Source organism: Bacillus rossius, chromosome 1, assembly GCF_032445375.1.
Source record: "Bacillus rossius redtenbacheri isolate Brsri chromosome 1, Brsri_v3, whole genome shotgun sequence".
Classification (NCBI taxonomy): domain Eukaryota; kingdom Metazoa; phylum Arthropoda; class Insecta; order Phasmatodea; family Bacillidae; genus Bacillus; species Bacillus rossius.
The window spans coordinates 236,123,016-236,149,336 of NC_086330.1; the positions used below are offsets into that span (position 1 = coordinate 236,123,016).

A 26,321-nucleotide genomic window follows, 5' to 3' on the forward strand; every position below is an offset into this window, starting at 1 on the left:
CATGCTAGGTCGTAATAATCTTTTGTGGCATTGAACTCAGTCTACCCTAGTGTAGAGACTTACTTCACAGTTGTTGAGTGGTGAGATCACAAGCCTCTTGCTAAGGGGACCTGGCTTTGATTCCTGGCTGGTTCAAATCCAGTTTTTGCAAGTGATAAACATAATGCAAGTTGCAGTAAGCCGGAGGGATTTCTATGGTAACCCTTGTTTCCCTCATCTATTCATTCCATCAATGCTTAAACCTCATCTCGTCGCCCAACGTCGTCACTAATAATCTCAATGTTGACAAGACTTGAGCTGTAATTAACTCATTTGTTTACTTTCGTCATCCATCCAGTCATGAAGGAACTCTACTGCAGTCTCAGCACCGAGTGGCGAAGGGTGGATTTGAAAGTATCAGGAATTTTCACACTGTTAAATGATCTTTGAGTTTTAATTACATGACTTAGTTTTGTTTAAGTATTATCCTTCTTCATAATTTAAAATGACAATATCTATTTGAAAATTGTAATTTTTACAATCAAGTGTGTCTGTGTCTATATATCATTGCTATACTGCCAAAAGTGACAAAACTGAATGAGTTAATATTTCAAACATTATTTTAGTTAGCGAGACTTAGTCATAATAGCAACATTTTAATTACTTGTTTTCTTGGGCATTTTTTGAGTTATACTACTAGGCATGTAGTAATTTATCTCATTTTTGTCACTTTTGGCAGTAAACCAGTGGTAAGTGTATGTGTGTACATATAAAATGTATATACACTAATACGTCTGCATTACACAATGCAACAGTAAGAAATCTTGTAATATCAGTTAAAACCAAGATTAATCTACACCCTTTTCTCATTAGTGCACATTAATCAAGGCTCACAAAATAAAATTAATTTGTGTTCCCAACATGTAAGGTATTCATGAGAGATGTAAAATTTTATCTTAAAATGTTTTCTGAAATCCTGATTTTAGATTTAGCATCACATATGTGTGTGACAATCCACACCTCTCTGGCTTCCTGTGGTCTCAATTGCACATGCATAAAGCACATGGAAAATTATGAACTGCCATAAGTCGTAGATTAAGACAGTTCGGAAATATCAAAGTGGCAAATTTAATTTTTAAATTTAGGGTGACATTCTAGTTCGAATAAAAGAGTATATAGCCAAAAGTTCTAAATTTATTTCACTTTACCAAAAATTTGTCACACTATTCACAATCTCACAAAATTAACACAATTCATGGTCACTCATCGCTCGGCTCAGAAAAATATTTGTTTGATGTCAATGCAACGGCAAATTATTGAAAGTACTTATTTCTTCAATGAAAATGTTCCGCGGTTGCCTCTGAAACTGTTCTTCGGGAGGACACAAATTTCACTATTGTCCTATCGTGGGCTCCTGGCGATGACTAGTCAGCAAAATTCGGAAACGAATGTACAAACAGTCTTTTTTTATCAGTGCAGTCTGGGCCACAGTTGTTAAATTCATCCCGCTCTTATCAAAATGTGAAATTCGTGAGTCACAGACCACAGAAATCTCACGTGGCAGTTCCGAGTGACAAAGTACAGTACAAAACACTAAAAAGAGTACAAAAAGGAGACGTTTCCGAAAAAGCTCCTTGTACATACGGCTATTTCTCGTAATTCCAGGCTACAGTAGTGCCACCTGCACGCAGCCTGCTGGTGCGAGGTGGGCTGCAGCCAGTGGCCAGTCGGACAGGCTCGGCCAATGGGAGAGAAGGTTCGGGATGGCGGCATGTGCCATGTGTCCTTGGCATGTAGGAGTGACGGCTTAGTGATCACATAGCATGTTTGTATAATTCAAATAAATTATTTATTATTTTATTTTTTTACTTCAAATTTGTCACATGCCCACCAACAGCTGAGGGCTTGGGCGGTGATCACGACATATTCAGAACAAGGAGTCACTCCGTGTGAAACCACCAAATTTTAAAATTAATAGTTCCGCTATTAAAAAAAAATATATACATTATACTAAATATAGCGCTATCAATAGTTAGCTCAAAGCTATTTTAATTTTATTTTTTTTTGTGCCACCATTTTGAATCAAGACTCGATTTATTTCACTACTGCGTGCAGGAACAGCGCCTCATAGAGGTTTTGATAAGAGTTCATTATAGTGGCCTTGACTAAAAGATAGAATTATTTTTTTTGCTGATAAAAAGATAACTTTAAGGGCTTACATGTAATGAATAAAAATATATTAAATATTTTTTGTAAACCTAAGTAAAATGACCTTGAAATGTACTAAACTGTTGAACATTTTCAGCATTTTTCATGACCTTTTAAGATGACTTGGTATTGGAACCACAAGACCAAAATTTCTGTGTAATAACTACCGCTAGAGTGTTTTCAAACTGTGTTTAAGAGTTAAAGTATGGGTTTTAAGTCCGCCTGCTTTTTTAGCATTAAATATTCAAAATTTACAAATTTTGCTTATTTAAAGGTCAAATGTCTTAAACAGGGAACCAGATTTAACTATAATGTTTATGCCAAAAAACACTTCTATTAGTGCTTATCAAAATGTGCAAGTTTCATTTTGTGGTTCAAACTGGTTTAAAAGTTACAGGTATTTGAAACATGTGTTAAATAGCTATCTATATATGTAAACACATTTATAATTCAACAGTTTTTCATGTTATATTATTATTTAAAAAAAAAAAAAAAATGTTAGACATTCAAATTAAATTGCACTTGTTATTTAATACGTACATAAAAGTTTAGTAAAAATACAATAACATTCTCTACACAGTTTGAAATTCACTTGTACACTTCAGATATCTAAATAAGGAGACATTGATGTTTATGTTCTAACAAGCAAGGCTAGTTTCATCTTCCTCCTGGCAAGTTGTAACATGTCTAGGCATCGATAGCTCCAGCCAGCCCTAACCAGTCCAGTCTTGTTACTGCTCTCAAAGAGCTAAGATGTGTTTCTGAAGTGCTCTGTGGGAATTTTTGACAAATGAATACTGTGAAAATCAGTCCTATGGAAAGTCAGAATTAAAGACTGCATCACAATTAAATGAATCACAACGTTACCTTCTCAGAAAAAGAGTTAAAATAAATTGTTTAGCTAGTGTGTGTACTTATCACGAAAAAAAATATTTGGAGAAATACCATCATTGGTTTGGAAATTTGTGTTGTGATCCATTTTCATGCCATAAAAAATTAAAAAAAAAAAAAAAAAAACAGTTGAGGGAAATAACCCAAGAGTAGTCTGAAAGACAAAGGTAAATCTGTTTGTTGCTTGTGTAATAAATCTCTCATCACCTTCAAGTAGTGATTTTGAAAACTTTGATGATGGAAAAAGTGTTGATGAAGAACCATTCCTCTCATCTGAAATTGATGTGGAATCTATAAATGAATCAGGCTCTGTTTTAGGAGTTTCCCTAATAAATAATGAAACTTAGACCTGAAGAGAAACACCTAGAAGCCAATCGATCTGTAAGCAAATTTTCTGATGCGATTCAGAAAATATTGTTACGGCTGTTGACTTACTCTTATCGGTGTTGACCGTAAAGATGGAAATGAAGGGAATATGTATATGAAATGATGATAATGAAATGAATCGTGAAGGATGATGGGGAAAGGGAATGGAAGTCAGGAAAAGGTTATAGAAAGGAAGACACCTTGTTACAACCATAACATATTGTTGCTCCTTCTGGAGTCCTGGTTGGTCTCTGTGGTGCCATCCCCTTTGAATGCCTTTGCCTATTGTATACCACATATCCCTGTTCATGGCTTCTTTGTCCCCGATTGCCTTGCCCTTGTATGTTCATTTGCCATCCCTCCTTACTAGCAGGTTGATTTTGATTAGTTTTATTCTGCAAGCTTTTTATCTGTCCCATCATGTTACTCATCTGGTGGCCTAGCTCTTCAATACCCTTTTGAAGCTGGCAGATCTGTTCTGTACTTCCATTATCACTCCTAGGTGTGACTTGTGTTACCCTGGCTTTATTAGTTATAACCCTCATAATACAATCATGTGTCAGCTGTTGTCTTTTCCTAGAATAATAATATCCTATTTCTATGTTCTTTAGGTTTTGTATCAGCTGTTCTAAATTTTTGTTTTCCAACATTGTTACCTTTTCTACAATTTCTGGCTGAAGGCCCCTTAGTATGTATCTAATTTTGTTTTCTTCTGTCATCTGGCTGTCTAGTTTCTGACACATACTTAGGATATCATAGGTGTATTCTTCTGTTGTCTCATCATTACCCTGTACTCTGATTCTGTCTCATTTCTAAATCCTCTGATTCTCCTACTCTACAAAAAGCTCTTTTGAGTGCTTCTGATAATGTAGAAAATGTGTTAAATTCCTCTGTTTTATTACCTAAGCTATCGTACCATCTGGCTGCTGCTCCTTTCTGAAAGCTAGGAAAATAGGCTAGGCACTTCTTGTCATCCCACTGGTTTACAATCGCTGCCCTCTTAAAGTTTTTCAGGTACTCTCCTACTAACTCTGAACTTTTTCCAAAGTCCGTAAAGATGGAAATGAAGGGAATATGTACATGAAATGAATCGTGAAGGATGATGGGGAAAGGGAATGGAAGTGAATCTACCAGGATCGTCTGTGTTCCTGATATCGTGACGGCCCTGTCATGAGTATCAGGTTCTGGGGGCGGTTCCACCACTCGTGTTTTTCCTTAAACAGTCCTTAAGGTAGGGTGACGAGTCCCTATTTACCAAACATTTAAAGTAAAGAGGTTAAGGGTGAATGTTTCCACAAGAACATGTTTATTTTCAGCAGTTTCAACTATCAGTTTATTCAACACATATATCAAGTCTCTACTTTCTGTATTTATAATTACAATTCAATGTTTCCTGCTGCGTTTGTCATTTCCTCATCGTGTCCCACTGTTCCTGATCGTCTGGCGAGCTATTAAAAAACAAAAAAAGCCTTCCCTGGTATCCAACAGTATTTTTGGCCGTTACAATATTAAGTGACGATTGTAACATCACCTGTGAACTTCCAATATAAGGAAGAAGAATTAAAACAGAAGATTGTTGGTACTGCCACAAAAGACTTACAACATCTTGTTGAAGATCGAAAGCAAAAAATAATGGCAGCACATCCAACAATGAGTAACTACAAGTTATTAGTGTAATACGAAAGAGCTGGTTAATAAATAAAACTAAACAAAAGTTAGAAAAACCCACAAAGTAGTTCAAGAACATGGTGTCATTCTACAGCTTCATCTAAGAAACCAGAGAAAAAATTGCTCAATAAAACTAGAGATATGGCTGTTCTGTTTTATGAAAGTGATGAAGTTAGCAGAATGTGTCCTGGAATGAAGGATACTAAATCAGTTCATCTTGAAAATGGGAAGAAAGAACTAAAGCAAAAATGTTTAATTGTATGCAATTTAAAAGAACTATATGGAAAATTTAAAGGACATCCATCAGGGCAGTAGAGACTCGTTTCAGGGAGTGACATCGCCGCGTGGCTGCAGCAGACGGTAGGAGTGCTGGTGGCTCTCTGATGGTGCTGAAGGAATCAACGATGTGCACACGCAGGTATAATAAATTCCGGTTGCATCCTCTGTGCCGTGTGCACGCCCTCCCGTCTCAAGCGCTGATGATCAACTGGCGAACATCGTTACACAGTTGATTGACGCGCGCGGCGGCTGGTGTTCATCGTTTTGCACTCCCCTCTGGAGGGAGGTGTCGAGGTGGCATAACGGGCTACGCGAATGAGGGGATCCCTTGGGCCTCAACATGTTTAAAATACCTGTAATTTTTAAATCAGTTTGAATCACAAAATGAAACTTGCACATTTTGAAAAGCACTAATTGAAGTTTTTTTTTTGGCATAAACAGAATAGTTTTATCTGGTCCCCTTTTAAGATATTTGACCTTGAAATGAGCAAAATTAGAAAATTTGGAATATTTGATGCTAAACAAAAGTAGGACAGCTTAAAACCAGTACTTTAACTCAACACAGTTTGAAAACACTCTAGCGGTAGTTATTACACAGAAATTTTGGTCTTGTGGTTCCAATACAAGTCATCTTAATAGGTCATGAAAAATGCTGAAAATGTTAAATGTTTTGGTGCATTTTAAGGTCATTTTAGCTAGGTTTCCAAAATTTATTTAATATGTTTTCATACATTATTTGTAAGCCTATAAAGTTATCTTTTTTTAAAGGCCAATAATGAACATTTATCAAAACCTATACGAGGCCCTGTTTCTGCACACAGTAGTGAAGATAATCGAGCCTTGATTCAAAATGGTGGCACAAAAATATAAAAAATAATAGTTTTGAGCTAATTATTGACAGGACTTTATTTGGTAAAAAAATTAAATTTTCCAAAATGGTCAAGCAACCACACATTGGTGTTTTCATATGGTATGACTCTGAGGGGGAACCACAGCAGGTAGGCGCATCTGCAATTGGCCTCATACGTAAGGCAAGCGTACAATAAACAATCAGAAAATATGATAAAAACTAAACTGGGTTACTACGGTCGGGAAAACCTGGAAATGCCCGGGAAATCAATGTACCTCGGAAAAGTCAGGGTTATTCTCCTGTAATGAGGTGCCGACACAACAGACAAGATGGCATTTAACAAACCACAGTATACTTAATCGCGTGTCCTGCGATTTCGACTAATCAATGAGCATTTTTCTAGCTGTGATGGACATTGAGACTGATACTTTTGTGATTTTGATTCATCGTTGCGAGCAATAGACTAAAAAAATTCTTGTAATTTCCATGGTGTTCTGTGATTATAGCCAAAAAATCAACGAGGATCGTCATTTCACGATTGATGAAATTTCAGAAGAGACAGGAGTGAGTTGCAGATTGTGCCAGCAGATTTTGACTGAGGATTTGCAAGTGAGACGTGTTGCCACTAAATTTGTTCCTCGCCTTCTCAAACAGTATGAAAAAAAAACATTTGACTGAATTTGAGCCAGGGCTTGAAAAAAGAGATTGAAAGTGATCCAAACGTTTTGACCAAAGTCATTACATGTGATGAGAGTTGGTGTTATGGGTATGACCCAAAAACCAAGCCAGCGTGAAGCCAGTGGAAGACTCCCAACTTCCTCAGACCAAAAAAAAACATCAAAACTAGTGAGGTTGAATGTTAAGACGATGATCATTGTCTATTTTGATGTTTGTGGATTTGTGCACCGGGAATTTGTTCACCCTGGCCAGACTGTTAAACAGCACTTTAATTTGGAAGTTTTAAGATGTTTGCGGGAGGATGTGCGGAGGAAAAGCCCGGAACTTTGATGATCAGGTGACTGGTTCCTTCATCACGACAAACCCCCGCACTAGTAATTTAGATTCTAATCATGTGGTCACTTCTTCTAAATTTCAACACTTCATTTCAACATGCCTACAGGACTATGTAACAAATTAAATATAAACCAATACGTTATATGTTGTGTTACTCGATAATCATAGTTTCCTTGTCTGCCATATGAATTCTCTAGATAATATAAACATGAGCGGTAAATAAACATCATTAAAACTTTAAGAGGAATCTAACAGGATTTCCACACTCGCATAAAATTTTTCTCAGATGGAAATAAATTAAAGATTTATTTCCCAGAATACGGGAAAAAATTTTATTATGAAATTTTAGAACTAACATTTGTGTTTCCATCTAATGTCTAATAAAGTTTCAGAGATCATGGCAATAATGTAAAGTAATACCTATTTAATTCCCGTTCCTTCTGTTACTGGTTACATTCAGTAACATTTCTTCTTATAATATGCCTGTACTTGAAGGAGACGCTACCATTAAAATCTCATGTTAGTAGCTTGAGTTATTCTTGGAGGGATCTGCTAGAGAAAATGTTTAATTTCATGAGTTATGCCTGTTTGTTTTCAACACACCAATTTATTAGGACTGATCATATGTATACATAAAATAAATGATTAACAATTTTCAGACTTGTTAGTCTCCAAATTAAATTGTTTAACATAAAATGACAGTTTGAAACAAAATGAAAAATTTAAATGAATGCACACATTTGCTCCTTTATTGCTCATGCGTTCTTTCCTGAACTTTGTGATTAAAGAAGATTATAATTTGTGTCGTAAGGTTTTGGAAGAAAAACTAAGAAAATGGCCGAGGCAATACATGAAGAGAAACGATTGACAATAGAAAGTGGTGACATTGATGAAGGTTATTATTTCATAACTGTCGTCAATGGTGGTGCATACCTGCCAACTTTTACGGATTGTCCGTAAGTTTTACGGATTTTAATACTATTTTACGGTTTTACGGACGTCTTTAATATCTTACGGATTTATTTTTGCGTGGTGGTTTATTACCGTTCACTGTACCGGCCATGTATACCTGCCAATTTTTACTGTACCGGCAATGTTACCGACGAACTGACGGAAGGCGGAATGAAAACAAAACAAGAGATAGATAGTTATTTGTATATGGTTTGGACTGGTCTACGTTTGTTTTCCACTTAACGCAACGAAAAAGTGCTTCCTTAAACGGAGGAACGGACCACAATTGTGACGTCAGCCCTACCTCCTTGGTCTGTTCCTTGTTCCTTATATTATGTCCAAAATGGCTGACTATTGTTTGTAGTTCCCATGTAGTGCTGCGCAACCGTTTTTTTTTTTGTTTGTATTTACGTGATGGGAACCATGAGTAAGCTAGCCAACAAGAAATATATTCAGACTTACCGTGCTGCGTATAACAACGAATTCTCGTGTATTCTGAAATTGCAAAAAGGAGAAACTTTTGTGTTTTGCACAGTGTGCCGGTGTGATTTTAGTATTGCTCATAGGTCCGACATAACTACACACGTTAAGTGTCCTAAGCATAGGAAAAGCGTGCTTTCTGAGGAAGAAAATAAGAAGATTGATAGCTTTTTCACCAGTACTGCACACACGGGGTTGGAAGTGACGAAAGCAGGCACTGTTGATATCAAGTCGCCTGAATTATCAAGAGTTCGTGGAGTAGATGGCTTCCTGAAGTATAACAGACTGTCAAATGCTATCAATTCTGTCAATCCCCCACAGTAATTCAGAATGTGAGTGCATTTTCAGTATGGTAAAATAAACAGAACCCAATTTAGGTCCTCCATGTCATTTAAAACTTTGCAGTCTATTTCTGTGTTGAAATCAAGGAATTGTGTTTGTTATGAACAAAGATTTACCTCAGATTTATTAGGTAAAGCAAAGAAGGCAACTGCTGCACATTCTAAGTCTTAAAATTGCATCAAGGATGATAATCAGGAGATGACTGAAATATGTAACAAACATGTGATATAGCAAGATATGTCTTTAAGTAATCTTGTTTAGTTAATAATATTGCTTTTGTTTTGTACTTGATCATTTTGCTTTTCATATGCATACTGTGTAAATTGGCACATTCTGGATAGGTTTAGTTTCCCAGTACATTTACAATATTGACTGTATGAGGTTTTCATTCTAGGCCATCGATATGCCCTTCATGTCATTAGTAAATTAGCAGAAACCAAATGGAATAGAGAAATAGAAAATAATTGCACATAAAGCATGTAAAAAATTGCCGAATTTGATTTACGATACATTTTCCCAATTTAAAAGTTTTCTTTATGACCAAACTAAAAAGTTGGCAGGTATGGTGGTGCTGTAAGAGAAAATTTTGGAAATCTACATTGTAACTGCAGGCAATTATACTGCAAAAGAAAAGACACTGAAAGTACTAGTGTTTTGCCATTGTTAGTGAATTCCAAGCTGCTAGATCAAATTTAAAACTGTCTCGACATTGTGATGCAAAAGTCTGGAAGATTGTTGAAAAACACTACTACAAATACTGTAGAAAATCTTATGTCATTAGTATGTAAGTTGTTGGTGGTAAACGAAATGACTTCTCAAGAAGTCATTCATTCGTACCAGCGCATTTGTTATGTAGCAGCATTCACCCATTCAGATGGACCAATTTACATTTTGAGTCCTTGGAAATTATTATGCAGGAAAAGTCCCGGCCAAACTGCAAAGAAAGTAATAAGACAACGAGAAAAAAGACGTTCTGCTAAACTGCTATTTTATTAAGATGATAAGGAGTCCTCAAAGCACCAAAGTAAGAAAGTAAACTTCAGTATGGTCTGGATCTTGACTACGGTCCAGAAGCAGCGGATGTAGACGTAGATGGTGACGAATTGGAGAAACGTAAGAAGGCTGTGTTAGAAAAACTGCAGAAAGAAGCAGCAAGTGAAGATAATCCCTAGTGGATTGAAGCCTGCAGCAATTACCTGACTGCTTCTATATAAGATGAGAGAAACCACATCCTGCCACAACTTGGTAAAGAAAATGTTAGTGCTTAAGGAAATACACTCGAAAGCAGTTACTTATGGCCGCATAAATGAAAAGAAAGAAATTTCTTTATACAAAGAAGTGAACAGATTAAAGGTAAAAAGAATATACACTCGAAAGCAGTTACTTATGGCCGCATAAATGAAAAGAAAGAAATTTTTTTATACAAAGAAGTAACAGAGTAAAGGTAAAAAGAATGTGGTCTGTTTGTGAGAATGAATTGGTGGGCGATACTGGACTTGTGGAGGTGAATTATTTGCCATCATTCGGGAAAAACAAAATCTCGGAAGCAGCAAAAATAGGAAAAATTTGCATTCAGTACGAAAATGGGTCGCTGAAACTAAAGAAAAATCATAAATATTGGTATCAGATACAAGGACAACTTTTGTTAATTTGGAAACAATATTGTGTTCTCATTTTGTTTAATGATAGTGGAATTGAAGTGTTGCGAGATAAGCCAGTTGAAAAGTTTTGGGAAGAAAACTACTTCCAAAACTACACTGATTTTTCATGTGTTGTTTGTTACCTGAAATCGCAGACAGTCACATTCTGAGAGGCATGAAAGTTTGGGAACCAGATTTTATTGTGACAGCCAAAAAAACAAAGAAAAGTAATAACCAGTTGACTTACAATTATTTACACAATGTAAGATTATATTCTGGGTAATGTGCGACAAAATATGTAATAGGATCATACAATTGTTGTAAAGTGTGAGTGTAGGTATGTGTATATGTGTATTTTCCTGTTAAGAAAAATTTAGGGCTAATGAATTTTGTCTTTACTTTTCTACAAGTTGTGTTTGTATATGTAACAATTATGATGTTCCTGTAATTTTTGTTAGAGTTTTAAGAGATTTCTAAAGCGTCGTTCCACGAGTCAAGTGTTTTGAAATTTTAACTGTGCCGCTTTTATACATATTATGTTTGTTAGTGTAATAATTATTATTAAAATATATGCATTGAAGTGTTTAGAAATTACAATTTTGGTGCCAAATTATTAATGGTTTATGGGAACAGGCATGTATTTAATTCTATATAATTTTCCCTGTGTGTTGCTTGGGTTCTGCTTAAGGCCCTGTCAAACTGTGAAATTTTCACTTCCAACATATTCCAATATATTGTGTCAAATAATGTTGTGCCAATCATGTGCATTATAGGCACCCTTTTTTTTAAAAATTTTTTTTACTTAAATTCTTTGCTGCCTGCCATTTTATTCAGCCCAGTGTACGGCCGGGCCAATTCTTTTTCAGCGTGTTTTTTTTTCTCTCTCTCTTTCTCCCCCCCCCCCCCACCATCAGGTTCACAGCTTCGCCAATGCTACGTTGCGACTTGGAGTGCTGCTTGAAGTGCCCCGGTCCCATAACCCCCGCTTGCTGTCATGTACTAAGTCTCGTTACATGAAGCCATTTCGTGACCATACTTGCGGGGGCAAGCAGACATTCAGCCCCTGGTGACTTCCCCGAAGTCTCGCAATCAGCAAGCTTGGACAACCAGCCTGGTCAAATTCTCGGTGTCACAGACATGTCGCGGTGTTTCGTCGCCTCAGTTCTCACGAACCTTGCAGAATTTCCCCCGCACTCGACAGTCCCTCGTCCAGAAATCAGGCCGGGTCAGTCACCGGTCATATCCTCCCCCCTTCTCTCTGGCCCATTGAGGTCATAACCCACAGTCGTTCTCACACTCTCGTCCGCACACCCTGCCGGCGATGAGAGGAATTAAGATGCGCCGGACTGCTAAAAGACGTATCCGCGAGACACTAACCCCTCCCTAACATCCTGGCTGCCCACCTGAAGGCAGCACTGTCGTGCCCATAAGAAGTTCAAGTTGAATCGACCCTTGACCTGACCGCTCGCCGGGCGTGTTGAGTTCCTCACTTCTCCATCCAGAGCGCGCTGGCCAAGGATGCCAACTTCGAGTGTATGGCGCCGAGCGCCGATGAATACCGAAGGCCCCCCCCCCCCCCCCCCCTCCCTTCCTTCCTTTTTCAAGGGAGACTTGGCCTTTTAATTTAGCGCCCCAACCGCGCCCCGAGGTCACTTTTCTTAGGGCAGCCAACCGCGAACGTCTCCGGTCAGTGACTCTCCTGACTTATGTGAGAATTAGAAGACCGCTGATCAATCAATTGGAATGTAGTCTACTACAGGTAAGGCCTCAAGTGCCGATTTACTAATTTTAGCTTTTATACTGTCCTAAGTAGTCGCAAGTTAAATTTTATTTATTTTTTCTCTTCTTCCAACTTTTTTCGTATCCATCATGGTTTCCAAAGCCATCCGTGTGCTACCGCGTCGGTCTACGAGGTGGCAGCCAGTCAGCTGAGTTTTCCTCGCAGTGGTGAGTTTGTTTATGTTTTTACCCCATTTCCACCAATCCCGGTGGCGAAATCCGCCACCCTACCTAACGCCTGCATCCGAGGCAATTCGTACCGAATGGCTTTTGTTGCAGTGCAGGTTCGAGAACACCCCTGGAACCCAGTTTGTCCTAGAACATTCCACATCAAGATTTTGGCCCAGCAGTTTCACAACACTCGGTGAAACGCCTTTGTCATTTTGCTATCTCTCTCTTCTCGTCGTCTGCGGCTCACTATGCTTGACCGCCAACATATATCAAGCCTACCTACCACCCGTGCCAGTTTATAGATGTTTTATTATTTTTATTTTATTGTTTTTTTCATATTTCAGAACTGTAAATTTATAATTTCAAGTGCTAGCCAATGCAACGGAACAATTATGTGTCATTATTTATGTTAACCTTCATAAGTAACCCTTTTGAGGCCCGGGCCGATTGTGAATTGTTTTTCACCTTTATTTAATAATGTCTTAAATTTGTAATATGCAAACCATATAAAAATTATGGAAGCACTGTCAAAATAAAATAGAAAATCAATTTTTAATCAGAATAAATCGAATAGCTCGCCAACCAAACCTCGACTTCTCATTTATAAGCCTTACGATCCTCTCCGCCATCTGTAAGCCCACAGGGGCGGTAATAAATTCTTGTTCACCCTCCTGAGTGCCCCTCTGAAGTATTTTTGACATATATTTTTATTATAAGTTTATCTTTCCAGTATGTTTCAAAATTTTTGTATCTTAGAAGTTTCTCTAAGAAATTACTTAATAGTAATTAGCGCACTAAGGAGAGGCGTAACAAAGTTGGAGGGTTATAATGTCACCAAAAAAGTCACTAGCGCAGCATGTTTGTTTGACAAGTCGGATGACTTAACTTTTCATCAAATATTTTCTATATAGGACGGTTCTAAAATATATTGGATGTTAGATGAAGTCGGCCAGTTAAAATCGTGCCTAGCTGAAATGGAAATTACATCTTTTTCTGTCACAACGATTCTAACTTTATACCTAGCTTATGTTTGAATACATAAAAAGTTCACGTACGTATTTTATAGTATTGAAATATAGAAAACAAGTTTTAAACATAATATTTTTTATTTCAGTTAATTACTATTGTATATACTAAATGAAACCCATAACTGCACCAATCAATATATGTATTTGAGAAAAGCGTTCATTATGAGTAGCAAATGTTAACAGATTTGAAATCGGACAGATATAATTACACACGTAATATTGGGATAAGTAAAAAACAATATTTTGAATTTAAGGGTTTTAAAATTTATTTTATTTTATTTCTCCTTATTTTCACAAGCTGGTGTCATAGTAATAACTACGTAACACTTACAGCTGGCGCATCAATGAGGGCTTATAGATAGTCCTAAGTCATATCAGGTTAGTCTGCAGACATCTTGTGCTGTCAAGTCCTCCATTTTCCCGTGTCCCTTTACCGAGGAAGCTGCCATTTCCAGTGAAGAAGGTACGTACTTCCTGTGGCGCAAGAGCATAGCCAGAGGGAGCAAAGAGGAAGTTGAACACGAGCCAGCTGAAATATATAGCGACACAGACAGCGAGGTTTTATTGCCCAATGGTTACATGGCTGATTATACAAGAGCCATTGACGCAACAAAACAGTTTCAGTGCGCTAAAGAGAAAGAGTATGCGTTCTGTGCAGTAGTAAACACATCACAGATGGAAAAAAATTTAATCACCATGGAGTATTTCATGCGTGCGTTTAACATGGTTTCCATACAGCTAAACACGTTGTAGACATTATAGACAAACAATACTGCAGATGAATTAGCACGTCAAAGAATGGAAGCGGCGGAGTTATCACGTAGTCTTTCTGAGGATTTGTCACGGCAACAGGCCAAACAAAATAAAACTATTTGAGACGAATTGGCACGTCAAAAATGGAAGCAGCGGAGTTGTCACGTAGTCTTTTTGAGGAATATCGAACTGAAGCAATGGAGCAAAGCGCAAAATTAATTTACATAGTCAAGGCAGAAATAACCGAAAGCATAAATAAAACACAAGCGGAAGTGTTAGTGAGAGTAGGTAATAAAATCTCCGAGGTTACGCAACACGTCGCTGCACAAATACAGGACGTGCGCGACGAGGTACAAAACTTTTGTGAGGCAATCACCTTAAAATTTACTTCCATCGAAATTCAGATGGAATGCATGCAGCAATCCATAGAGAATGCAGAGGTTGCGTGCCAGGACACCGCTAGGCATGTAGCCGAAGAACAAATATATAAAGTGTTTACACAATCGTTATGCAGGAAAACAAATGTGATTTCCTTACAAAAAGGAAATAGATTTAGAGTAACAAAGTATTCTGCACAGAAATTTTGTTACATATTTGTGGAGTGCCTGTACCTACTTTATTAGATAGTTGAGCCGAGATAAGTTGTATCAACGATGATCTTGTGGTCGCCAAAGAGAAATCAGGTGTGAAACTGCCTATTCTATCTGTGCCTAGTATTATAATTTATGGTGTTACTTCACGTGCGATTACCTTGGTGATTTGACAAGCGACAATTACCATTGAAGGTTTAGGCCAAGTGAAGGAGATGTCAGTATTAATTTTTATAGGTTTAGCTAAGCCTTTGATTAAGGAATAGATTTTCTGTCAAAATATGGCATAATTTTAGATTTCGGCGGATGGTTAATCACACCCACTGATTCTACCGTACCAGCCACAACAACCAGATGGCATGTAGCCGACAAACTAGTAGGACTTCTGCAACTAGAATTATTCTTGAACCAAGTTTCCAGTTCTTCGGTCAGTAGTTCACTTTTTGCAACTTCCGAAGATCTCATGCAGGCCGTTTTATAAGTTAAATTTATTCAGGACAAGCAAAAGCAAGCATTATTTAACTTACTGTCTGATCACAATATAGTATTTTCAGATAATAATGTTCGCAGGCTTTCACAGCCATTGTCTCAAGTAGCTTGGCTTCTGGGTTGTAGCCGTGTCCTTGGCAAATAATTCACCAATGTTTCGGTCGACATTGCAGTCGCCATCCTAGGTAACTGCTCCCTGATGATGGTGACTGAAATGTCGACCGAAACGTTGGTGAATTATTTGCCAAGGACACTGCTACAACCCAGAAGCCAAGCTACTAGTTTCAGATAAGCCAGGACGCAACAACCTGTATGAGGCCAAGATTATTATAAAAGAGGGGGAACCTTTCCACCGCAAATCTTACCCCGTTCCTGCTAAATATTTGGCAGATGCCGGAGACTATCTAAAACTGTTGCTAGAGTGGGACGTAGTTAAACGGAAAAGCCAGTCCTTAAGCTAATCCGATAGTTTGAGTAAGAAAGAAAGGTGGCAGCATAAGACTATGTTTGGATGCACGCTAACTTAACTGTATCACGATTAAAGACTGCGAAAGTCAGCACCTCACCTGCGACATTTTGAGGTTATATCAGGGGGTAAAATTCTTGACGACTTTTGATCTCTACTGGTTACTGTCAGATACCATTAAAACCAGAATCACAGCAATACACTGCATTTTTATTCTGCAACTATCAGTATGTCTTCATAGTAATGCCGTTTTAAGCTCTGTAATGCCGAAGCAGAGTTTCCCAGGTGCTTAGATGCATCCTTGGGTCCATAGTGCAGAGGTTTTGCACGTGCTTACGTAGATAGTATTCTGATCACTTCATCTATATTCAAGGAACATCTACAATACATCTATTTAGTGATTTCAAAATTACAGTCTGCATGCATAAAGGTGAAATTATGCAAGTATGTGTTTTGTAGGGAAGAACTACCATTCCTGGGACACATTCTTACCCCTACTGGCGTATGTACAGCACCAGACAAGCTTAGCACCATCACGAACTTCCCTATACCAAAAAAAGGGAAACAACTTAGACCATTTTTGGGAATCATGGAATTTTATTGTAAAAATTCAGATAATATTGCAAGAGTAGCATAGCCATTGTTTGAGGTATTGAAGAAGGATGAAACTGGTTTTTGGATGGAAGTGGAACAACAAGCATGTGATTCATCATCCCGTTCAAGGATGCACGTTTCTCTTGTACACCGATGCATCAGCTTACGCGCTGGGAGTCAAAGTTAGCTTAAGAAGACTAAGAAGGCTGTCTCAACCTGCGAAAGACTGTATGGAAACATGTGACAAGTTATGACCTATGCCAGAAGTCGAAGCATCCGCAAGAGAACGTGGAAGATGAATATCAACCTATTTTGCCGGACAAACCATTGCAGCTTGTGTCAGTTGATTTATTCGGGCCGTTACTTTCTTCAAAAGCTGGAGTTCGATATGTTCTAGTAGCCATGGATATTTTCTCCAAGTACACCAAACTCTATGCCAGCGTTACGGGGATTGGTGCAGGACAAAAAACAGTCATTCGTCAGAATTTGTTGGAAATGAGCTTAAGTGTTTTATAAATGCTTGTTTATTACTACTGTACGGCCAGCCAGCATGTATATAAGCTAGCGGGTGAGATTTGGCAAGTTAGTGGCGAGAGAGCTTCCGTGAGGGGAGGTTGTCGAAGATTGCAGCTCTGAGGCCTGCCATCTAGCGGGAATCTTTCGAAGGTCTTCCACAATATCGCCTTTCTCTCTCTCTCTCTCTCTCTCTCTCTCTCTCTCTCTCTCTCTCTCTCTCTCTCTCTCTCTCTCCAACACTGACACCCAACCAGCTCTTATCTTCGCTTCCCATCTCGCCCTATCCTTCATTCTCGGATCAGGTAGCCGCCCTTCCCAGCATAGACTTTCGTGTTACTCCAGGAAACCAAGAAAACCTTTGAAAAATTTGTCCAAAGCTGAATTTTTGTACTGTGGTAGAGTTGACTATGCTTAATAACATACCGAAAGTTTACCGCTGTAGACCTTGTGCGTTATCACCGAAAATTTGCATTTAAGTCCTAGGTGACAGCAACTTGCATCAGTCCATTAAAATGCTACCCATTTATACAGTTTTTAATTTTGACTGTCCGTAAACTTACCAAAGTAATATATAAACTGTAATACACCCATTAATGTTAGAAAAAATTTAAATTATTAATATTTAAGATATGATATAAAGCGATTAATTCACGACATATATTTTTTTATCTTTGCCACCCAGATAAAAATACGATTTACATCGATTTTAAGAGCCCAATGCGAAAAAATGTCTAAATAAATGTTTTTAGTTATACTTTTAGCTTTAAGATAGTATATTTATAAAGAGTCTAGCATAATTAGTTGCCTCATTAAAGCTGCCCGAGCGTTGCAGTGTACTGCGGCCGTACTGATCTTTCACGGCCGGCGGGCTTTGAAACACGCTGCGTACTGCGACACTCAATAAACTTGGTCTTATTTAGGGATTACTTAAAATATATTTAATGCATATGATAGGGTGTATTCATGTTACATCTATTGAGATATACATATTCTTTTTTCTTATATGAATGATTTTTGATACAATAAAATTAACAATAAACAATTTCTGCTTGGAACTTGTAAATGAAAATTCTAGAGGACCTCTGGTTTTATATGTGTGTGTTTGTATTTTGTTACAAAAATTTTATTATTAAAAATTATTTTAATACCAAAAAATATAATTATTTTTTATTTATAATATATTATATTATTTTAGATCAGAACTGTGCAAAATTTTAATGTAGCCTATATTATAAAATATAAATATTTAATTGTATGAAATTAGTTTACTACATAACAATTGAAGAAAACGATACACCGTAAATGTGCTTATTGAGTTTTGTCACTTTTATAACATAATTTGTATGATAATATTATTTTCTTTCCAGAAAATAAATTAAACATAAGTTGTGTTGTAAAATGTATTGATAGAATTATATATTTAGTATTTTTTTTCTAAGTTAATTCATTGGAGTGCTGCGCCTAGCTTACTTCGTTGAATTGCTAGTGGCAAAGAGCGGTGGTGGATGTTTTTGCAAGAGTTTGACCGTATTTTATGACCCCAGCTGTGAGAGGGTGTTCGTCCCAGAAATCCTAACGGTCAAGGAAAATAGCCTTTCTCTGTAGTCACGTACGGGTCTGCTACTCGCGTAATATCGTCAGTTTATCACAACTTTCCGGGAAGTTCTATTGTTGTTATTTATTTATAATTTAGAAATTAAAGAGTCGATCATAATAATATTTTTACCTAAGCAAATCGCATCCTGGAAGATTTTTATCTACGTTTGCAGCAAAAATCACTTGCAGTTAGGAAACTTTTATTCTTTCAGAGTAAAATTCAGTCTGGAATTACCATACATTAAAAACCTTAGTTTTCTGGAGCAAAAAACTACCCAGCACGAGCGACTTTAACACTGCTGCACACACACTATGCAGCTTGAAATACATCAGTGGTCAGACTATTGTACCAGACACTCAAAATATACACATTTAAACCTTACAAAGAAAACACAGACAATATTTATGAAGTGATTTTGACGCTAAGCTCAACATATTTATGTAACATGTAGTAAAATTTCTATAAAATAATATATATTTCTTACCTTTTATGATTAAAATTACCAATTTAATAATAGGACGTTTAAACTTTGAGGTGTTTATCACAGTTACCATGTAGGACATTCTTTTATATTACTTTAGTGCCATAATGAGAACCGGCTTAAAAAAAATTAAAGTTATTAAATTTACGAAACATTTTTGTGGATCATTGTGGAAATTATCATTAAGGACTCAAATGCTCATTATTGGTGTGATCACAAGGTTTCATCGGTAAACTTTTGACGTGTTACTAAGAAATGTTCATTCTACTACTGTACAAAATTTTTGCTTTGGGATAGTTTTCCATGTATTAAAAATTTTTGTTTCTTAACAGCGAAATTCGTCCCGACCCGAGCCTACTTCGACAACCTCGCAGTAGTATACACTACGCGGCTCGGATCGCTTTAGTGGTCAGACTAATTGTATGAGACACTTAAAAAATATACCAATTTAAAGATGAATAAATATGCAACAACGTTTACTTTAAGCTCCACCTTGGGCTCTTTAAGTTTATGTAAGATGTATTTATATTTCCTTAAAATTGAATGAAAGTGAATTCGTTAACTTTAATGATTTAAAAGGTCTATTTTATAGAAACATGTTTAAACTTTGTGCTTTTTATCACTATCCTCAGATGGGGCAATGTTTCTAGATTATTTTGGGTTCCATACTGACGGGCTACTTCATAAACTGCATTTGCAATATCCATTATTGTGGATCGTTGCAAAAATTGTCATTTTAGACTTAACTGCTCGTTTTTGGTGTGACGCACAAGGTTTGCGGCAGTACTTAAACTTTTGACGTGTTACTAAGAAATGTTCATTCTACTACTGTACAAATTTTCGGCTTTGAGATAATTTTCTATGTATTAAAAACCTTTGTTTCTTCACAGCGAAATTCGTCCCGACCCGAGCCTACTTCGACAACCTCGCAATAGTACACACTACACGGCTCGGATCGCTTTAGCGGTCAGACACATTGTACCAGGATCTCAACAAATAAACTAATTTAAAATTTAAGAACTAAATCGTGATCGTAAAATGGCCGCCACGGTGATTTGCGAATTTATGGAGAAATAAAAGCAGTTAAAATCTTATGTAGTTTCCAAGAGACATTATTACATCACCAATCATCTAAAGTAACAGGTTTACAAAATTTCAACATATTCAGTAACTAGTCAGATTTTCAAATGTGTTAGTATTAACAATCTGGACCATATCTAGTCGGTGAGGTCTGTATTGTTACAGATTATCTGTATTCTGGTATTTTGATTTTGAAGCTACTTAATGATTCGCTTTCAATGTCTATTAAAATATACCTAATATTAATTGCAGGAATATTTCTACTCGATTTCAAAATTATAATTTTTGAACATTTGTAGCGGACACATTTCAATGTAACACTTACTGATTTTCGAGTTATGTTGAGGTATCACATGCCACTTCGTGTACACGAGATGGCCCCTGCTCTGGTAACAATGAGTCATCACAACCGGTGCCGTCTGTACGAGCGTCTTCACAAGTTATCCTGAAATATGTTCTTAAATATTAATTCAAGTGAATTCTTAAAATCCTACACACCTTATCTTAAGTGTCGTAAATGAATCGTTATATTTTGTAAATCCATATAATATAGGAGCCAACATGGCGCCAAGCGATGGACGCAATACGAATAATATTTTTTTTTACCAACCACTGCATCAGTAAATATTTGTGGTTTCCATTCGCTATGAATTCAAGCATGTAACATGTGTACTGCTTCTTCAATTCGGCCACAGTTAAATGGGAGGCTCTGAATCACTGAAAACTCATCAACCAAATAAACGATGAATCACAGGCATTACAACAAACAGTTGTCACAAGTCAAGTAGCCAATGAGCAGGTGACATTTTTCGAGTCCGTAGAGGATTGTTGAGACTATCCTACAGGTCAATGGCAACGCGCCCTTACGCGCATGGTTAATGCCCCGCATGAGTAGAGTAAGCCTGAGAGACATCTAGGTCCTCATCTAACCGCGCACACTTAGATTTAACTCAGGATAGGGTAAAAAATATTTACTAATTTTGCAGTCCTAACAGTCACCAACGAATAGCCAGCAAAATACATAAATAAGCTCACAAATATTGTTCGTGAATGAAGGCGAAGCTGATACTTTGGAAACGTTACCAGCAGATATTAAATAATGTTTAACTATTATTTACGTAGCTTACTTCTTAAAACTGCATTCATGTAAACTGATTTTGTGTGAGACTATGTTGAGTGTTTTCTGCTACACTTAGTTTTCTGAAAAAAGTCTATCGTGGCTTAATAAACTTGTTAACATTGATGCCTGTCATAAAAAAAAATATCCAAATGTAATTATACGGATACATGTTGAGTATAGTTTATGAATGGTTTACGCATTGCTGAAAAAAAAAAACATGTTTACAATTTTACACATCTTTTTGTTGTCGCATCGCGTCCATCGCGTTGTACATACGCAACTCTGAAAAATAAATATATGGTTAAAAAAGCTATAATAAAATAATCTCTTAACTTTCTTTATTCTTTTTTCTATGCGCTCTAATGGCTTTCGATAGTTTTGTTCTTTTGTGTACTCTGCTTGGTGGAGGTTTCTTCTGCATTTTAATCCTGAATAAATCTTACGCTTGCAACAAAAAACATCTAGCTAAATAATAACAGAGAATAACCATTCAATTATACGCCGAGCTAAACCAAACACGTTCTCTTATCTACTGAAAATGAGTACGTTGACCTTCATATCAGTTTCCCGCGAAATCCCGTCTCCCCTTCGTAAACAGCAGACAGCTGTGGCAGAGTTGGAACGAGCTGCAAAAAGTTTGGAAAACTGTCGCAAGGTGTCACTACTGTCCAGCGCGCTCCATAATTCCTCGTATCCGAGCTTGCACGCGGCTCAAATTTCTACAGCTACGTTTTTACTTTAGGTCCGACTGCAATAAGCTAAAGACTAAAATAAAGTCAATCATTCAGCCGACATATATGTAGGCGTTTGAATTACAAATGAAAACGCGAATGTTATTAAATTCGCAAATGAATATCATGCAATTTCGTAGCAGCTCATTTATTAAAATTCAAATTGTAAATACGTTAAATTAATAATGATTACAGATAAAATAATGGTCACAGTCATATCTCCCGTGTCTGAAAATTTATCTGCGAAAGTTTTACCACTGAATTCTTTATAGTTTTTTAATAAAGCTTGAATTTAAAAAATTCCCGAAAATCAGCAATAACTTAATTAAAATAAAAAAATTAAAAAAATAATTTTACACCAGAATGGTTCAAATCTTCTCTAGTAGCTGAATCATTAACAAATATATTGTTTTTTTAATACGATGCTGGTGCACCAATCCCCTTAAGGCCGATGCGAAAACCGTCTTCGCAAAATTGAAACTATTTACAACACAAATAGCAAAATCAGAACATGTTTTAACAGATAAAGGCACACAATTTACTGCAACATATGGCAGCAATGTTTACATAACCTAGGCATTACACCTACAACCGCTTCGGTACAACCACAATTCAATCCTGTGGAAAGACTGATGTGGAACTTAGGCAATATTTTGAGAGCACATTGTTATAAAGTTCAACAAAACTGGTGTGATCATCTACAGTTCGTGGAATGCATTATTAACAACTCAGTACACACGTTATTCAACTGGATTAACTCCCCACGAGATTTTATGAAACAATCGTTTGGAAGTCTTACCCATATCTTTACTATTCGGAATTGACAGAAACAACAAAGATAAGCAACACAGAGGAAACACGGTAGCAGATTGAGAAGTTTATTAAGACACGCCTTCACCTCTCCACAGAACGGCGCAGAAGAGTATAGAAGAGGTTGTGCAAGAACAAACTTAGTATTGGAGACCTCATTTTAAGGAAGTCGAATCCGGTAAGCAAATTTTAGGAACAAATTACCAAGAAACTGTTTCTCCTCTACGAAGGACCGTTTCGAGTTCGCGACAGAAACAGCAAGAACTGTTACACATAGAAAGCATTGTACAGCAAAATTGTAGGAAATTACAATTTGTCGCACCTGAGACTGTACAGACAGCATGAACTGCAGTAACCTATACCATCGTTGAAGTTTTGTTTCAAGATAAATGTCATTTTTGAAGTGAAATTAGGCCTGAAGCAGAAGTGGTTATTTGGCAATCAACTGTATTTGTACCCTGCAATAGTAACGGTTACGTATAAGTTGTATCGCTGAATGAATAGAGTTTTTAGGGCAGCTAGTTTGTTTGTATCCACTGGGTAATAGAGACTAGTAAGGACAGATATGCGCTCAGCATTTCGACATTATTATTGTCCACTGAGCAATGTAGACTTTCATGCAGCAAGTGCATTGACGTTGATTTATTTGTCCACACTGAGATGAGGTAATGTGACGTGATTAGCCCCGAGTTTAAATATTGAGCGATGCCACATTTCTGTTCGTGAAAATTTTATCAAAGAATTGGAATTTTATTTGCTTCTGCCAATTGTCTTGTTCACAGCAGACAAGATCACTACAATGTACCTACTGTTCTACAAGACCCATTTCATCAAAGACTACTAGCTGTTGATTGAATAAGTACGTCAATATTAGTTCCCCTTATTATTCCTCGAGTATCGCTTTTCCATGAGTCAGTCGCAACACTATCATTTCAACTCGTTGAATTTGTCCTTCTACACTTGTTCTAACATCTACCCCTGAATAGAAAAACAAAAACACATGAATTTATAATTTTTTATGACTTTTATAGCTGAATAAGGTTTATCCTAACTTGAGAAAGATTCTTATCCATGCTTCTGTTTATTCTCTCGTGAATACTCCTATCTGTTTACCTTAGCATATGATTTTTTTTTTTTCACTACACAAAGTATTCTTTACTTGTCAAATCTTGACTGCTGCTGCAGTTATTAATATTTAAGTGTGGCCTTCGTTTTCACATGCCTTGTCATACATGAATATGTGATATATTTTAATACAGTAAGTCCTCGGTTTACGTCGGGGTTACGTTCCTGAAAACCGCGACGTAAATAGAAACGACGCAAAATGAGCCATGTTTCATGCCACAGGCCGACCACGGCCCAAGGTCGACCGGAAGCGCTGGCATACAGACGTGACAACGGGCAATTTTATCAGCAAATTACAACCAACAGCGTGGGAAACAAGTCCAACTAGTACTTCTCAGCTTTATAGAATGGTTATTTAACCAGCTGCTTTATTACCTTTATTGATTGAAATATAAAAACAGATATATAGTCGTTTGGAAGACATCTTATGAAGAAAAAATCATAAATTGCAGTGAGCTGATACTGTAGGCCTACTACAAACGCATTTAATCACGATAAAGTTAACAACGGCACGTTTAAAACTCCGGCCAACTCAATGATATCATAGCGACTGAAGTGTAGAGCTATCCTGTAGCAAACCGTATGTATTCGTTACTGAGTAACGGGTGCGGCATCTAGTAACGAGTAACAAAACGTTACACACGAATGCATTTCGTTACTTGCATTTTTCGTATGTTTTACGCATGCGCGCGCTTATTCGTTACAAAGAACGATGTTTGTTTATTAAGAAAAGTATAATTTGGAAATTCGTCGTCCAAGTTTTTTACTGTTTATTAAAGGTATTGTGTGTGTAGCAGGGATACCAATGTCTACGGATTCTCCGTAGTTCCTACGGACAGAGTATGTAAACTACGAATCTCCGGACGGTGTATGGCTGACTACGGATGCGCGGCAAATTAGTTAGTAGTCCTCTTTTTTGGCGTTCAGTAAATTTTTAATCGGCAGACAAACATTATTCTGAGAGCCGTGTTCCTTGTTTTATGTATTTATTAATTACGTTGTATTCATTTGTTAGTGAAGAATGCGGACTACAGGCCAGGCATCGCGAAGATGTTTATTGCGTTCTTTGTTTTGTGTAGTTCACCTTCACAAGGCTGGCGCGCGCGCGTCGCTATCCGTGCAGCGTTGCCATTAAAGTGATGCGTAGACGTACCGATGTTTCGGTACTCGTAGCAGTAGTTTCCAGGATGTTCTGTTACGTGCGTACCTGTCTTACGCGGCGAGCGTACCATACTCACTAAGCGACTAACTTACTTGCACTGTTGCCACGCACTTCAGTTTGGGACATTGTTGTTTACACCCGGTTGCCAGTATTAGTTTGCCTTTGCCGGTTGTAGTTTGTGTTTGCGTTATCTGTTGAAATGTGGAACAGTGGTTGTTAAAATAAATTAGTCAAGATATAAGGCGAAGTAAATATTCAACAACCATGTCGGGCGATGAATGCACGACCACGAAAAGACAAAAGGTCGCAGTGCAGCGGTTTCGGACTGAGTATGCACGCGAATGGCAATGTTTGAAAACCAGCGAGGTGTCGGAACATAGTGCTTTTTGTACCGTGTATAATTGTGACTTTTCAGTCAAACATGGAGGCCATGATGATTGCAGGCGACACATCGCTTCCAAGAAACACATCGAACTTGCGAAGGTTAAGGCGGGAACAAAATCATTAAGTTCGTTTTTTACCAAGACAGAGAATTCTCACAGCATCATGAATGCGGAAATGCTATTTACATGTTTTATAGTAGAACATAATTTACCACTATCATCAGCAGACCACGCCGGAGATTTATTTAGGGCCATGTTTCCGGACTCTACAATTGCTAAGAAATATGCATGTGCGCGTACTAAAACAACTGCAGTTCTCAAGTCGATGGCGCAAGATACAACACGCGATGTTGTTTCCATCCTGCAACATGGTAAGTTTTCCATGGCAACTGATGGCAGTACAGACCAAAATAGTGTTAAACTCTACCCCATTTTGGTCAGTTACTTTGACAGTTCTAAAGGAGAAATAGTAACTGCTTTGCTCTCCATTTTAGAAACAGACGACAACACTGGAAAAGGAATTTTCTCTGTTATTGATTCAGAGATGAAGGAAAAAAATATACTTTGGAAAAATTGTGTGGCATTTGGCAGTGACAATTGTAATACAATGAATGTTAGGGCATTTGCGAGGAGTAGCATCCTTCTTGAAAACAGCAAATCCTAGCATAGTAGTTCAAGGTTGCGTGTGCCATTTATTGCATATTTGTGCCCAGAAGGCTGCAAAACAGTTGGGGAGTGACATCGAAACATTAGTTGTTGACATTTACTATTACCTTGA

The 26,321-nt window shown here is 37.3% G+C and overlaps 1 protein-coding gene across 1 annotated transcript in view; it reads left to right on the forward strand.

The window, feature by feature from the left end:
• LOC134527368 (M-phase phosphoprotein 6) overlaps positions 1 to 26,321 on the forward strand; it is a 36,593-nt gene that overhangs the window by 3,764 nt on the left and 6,508 nt on the right. The window lies entirely within an intron of this gene.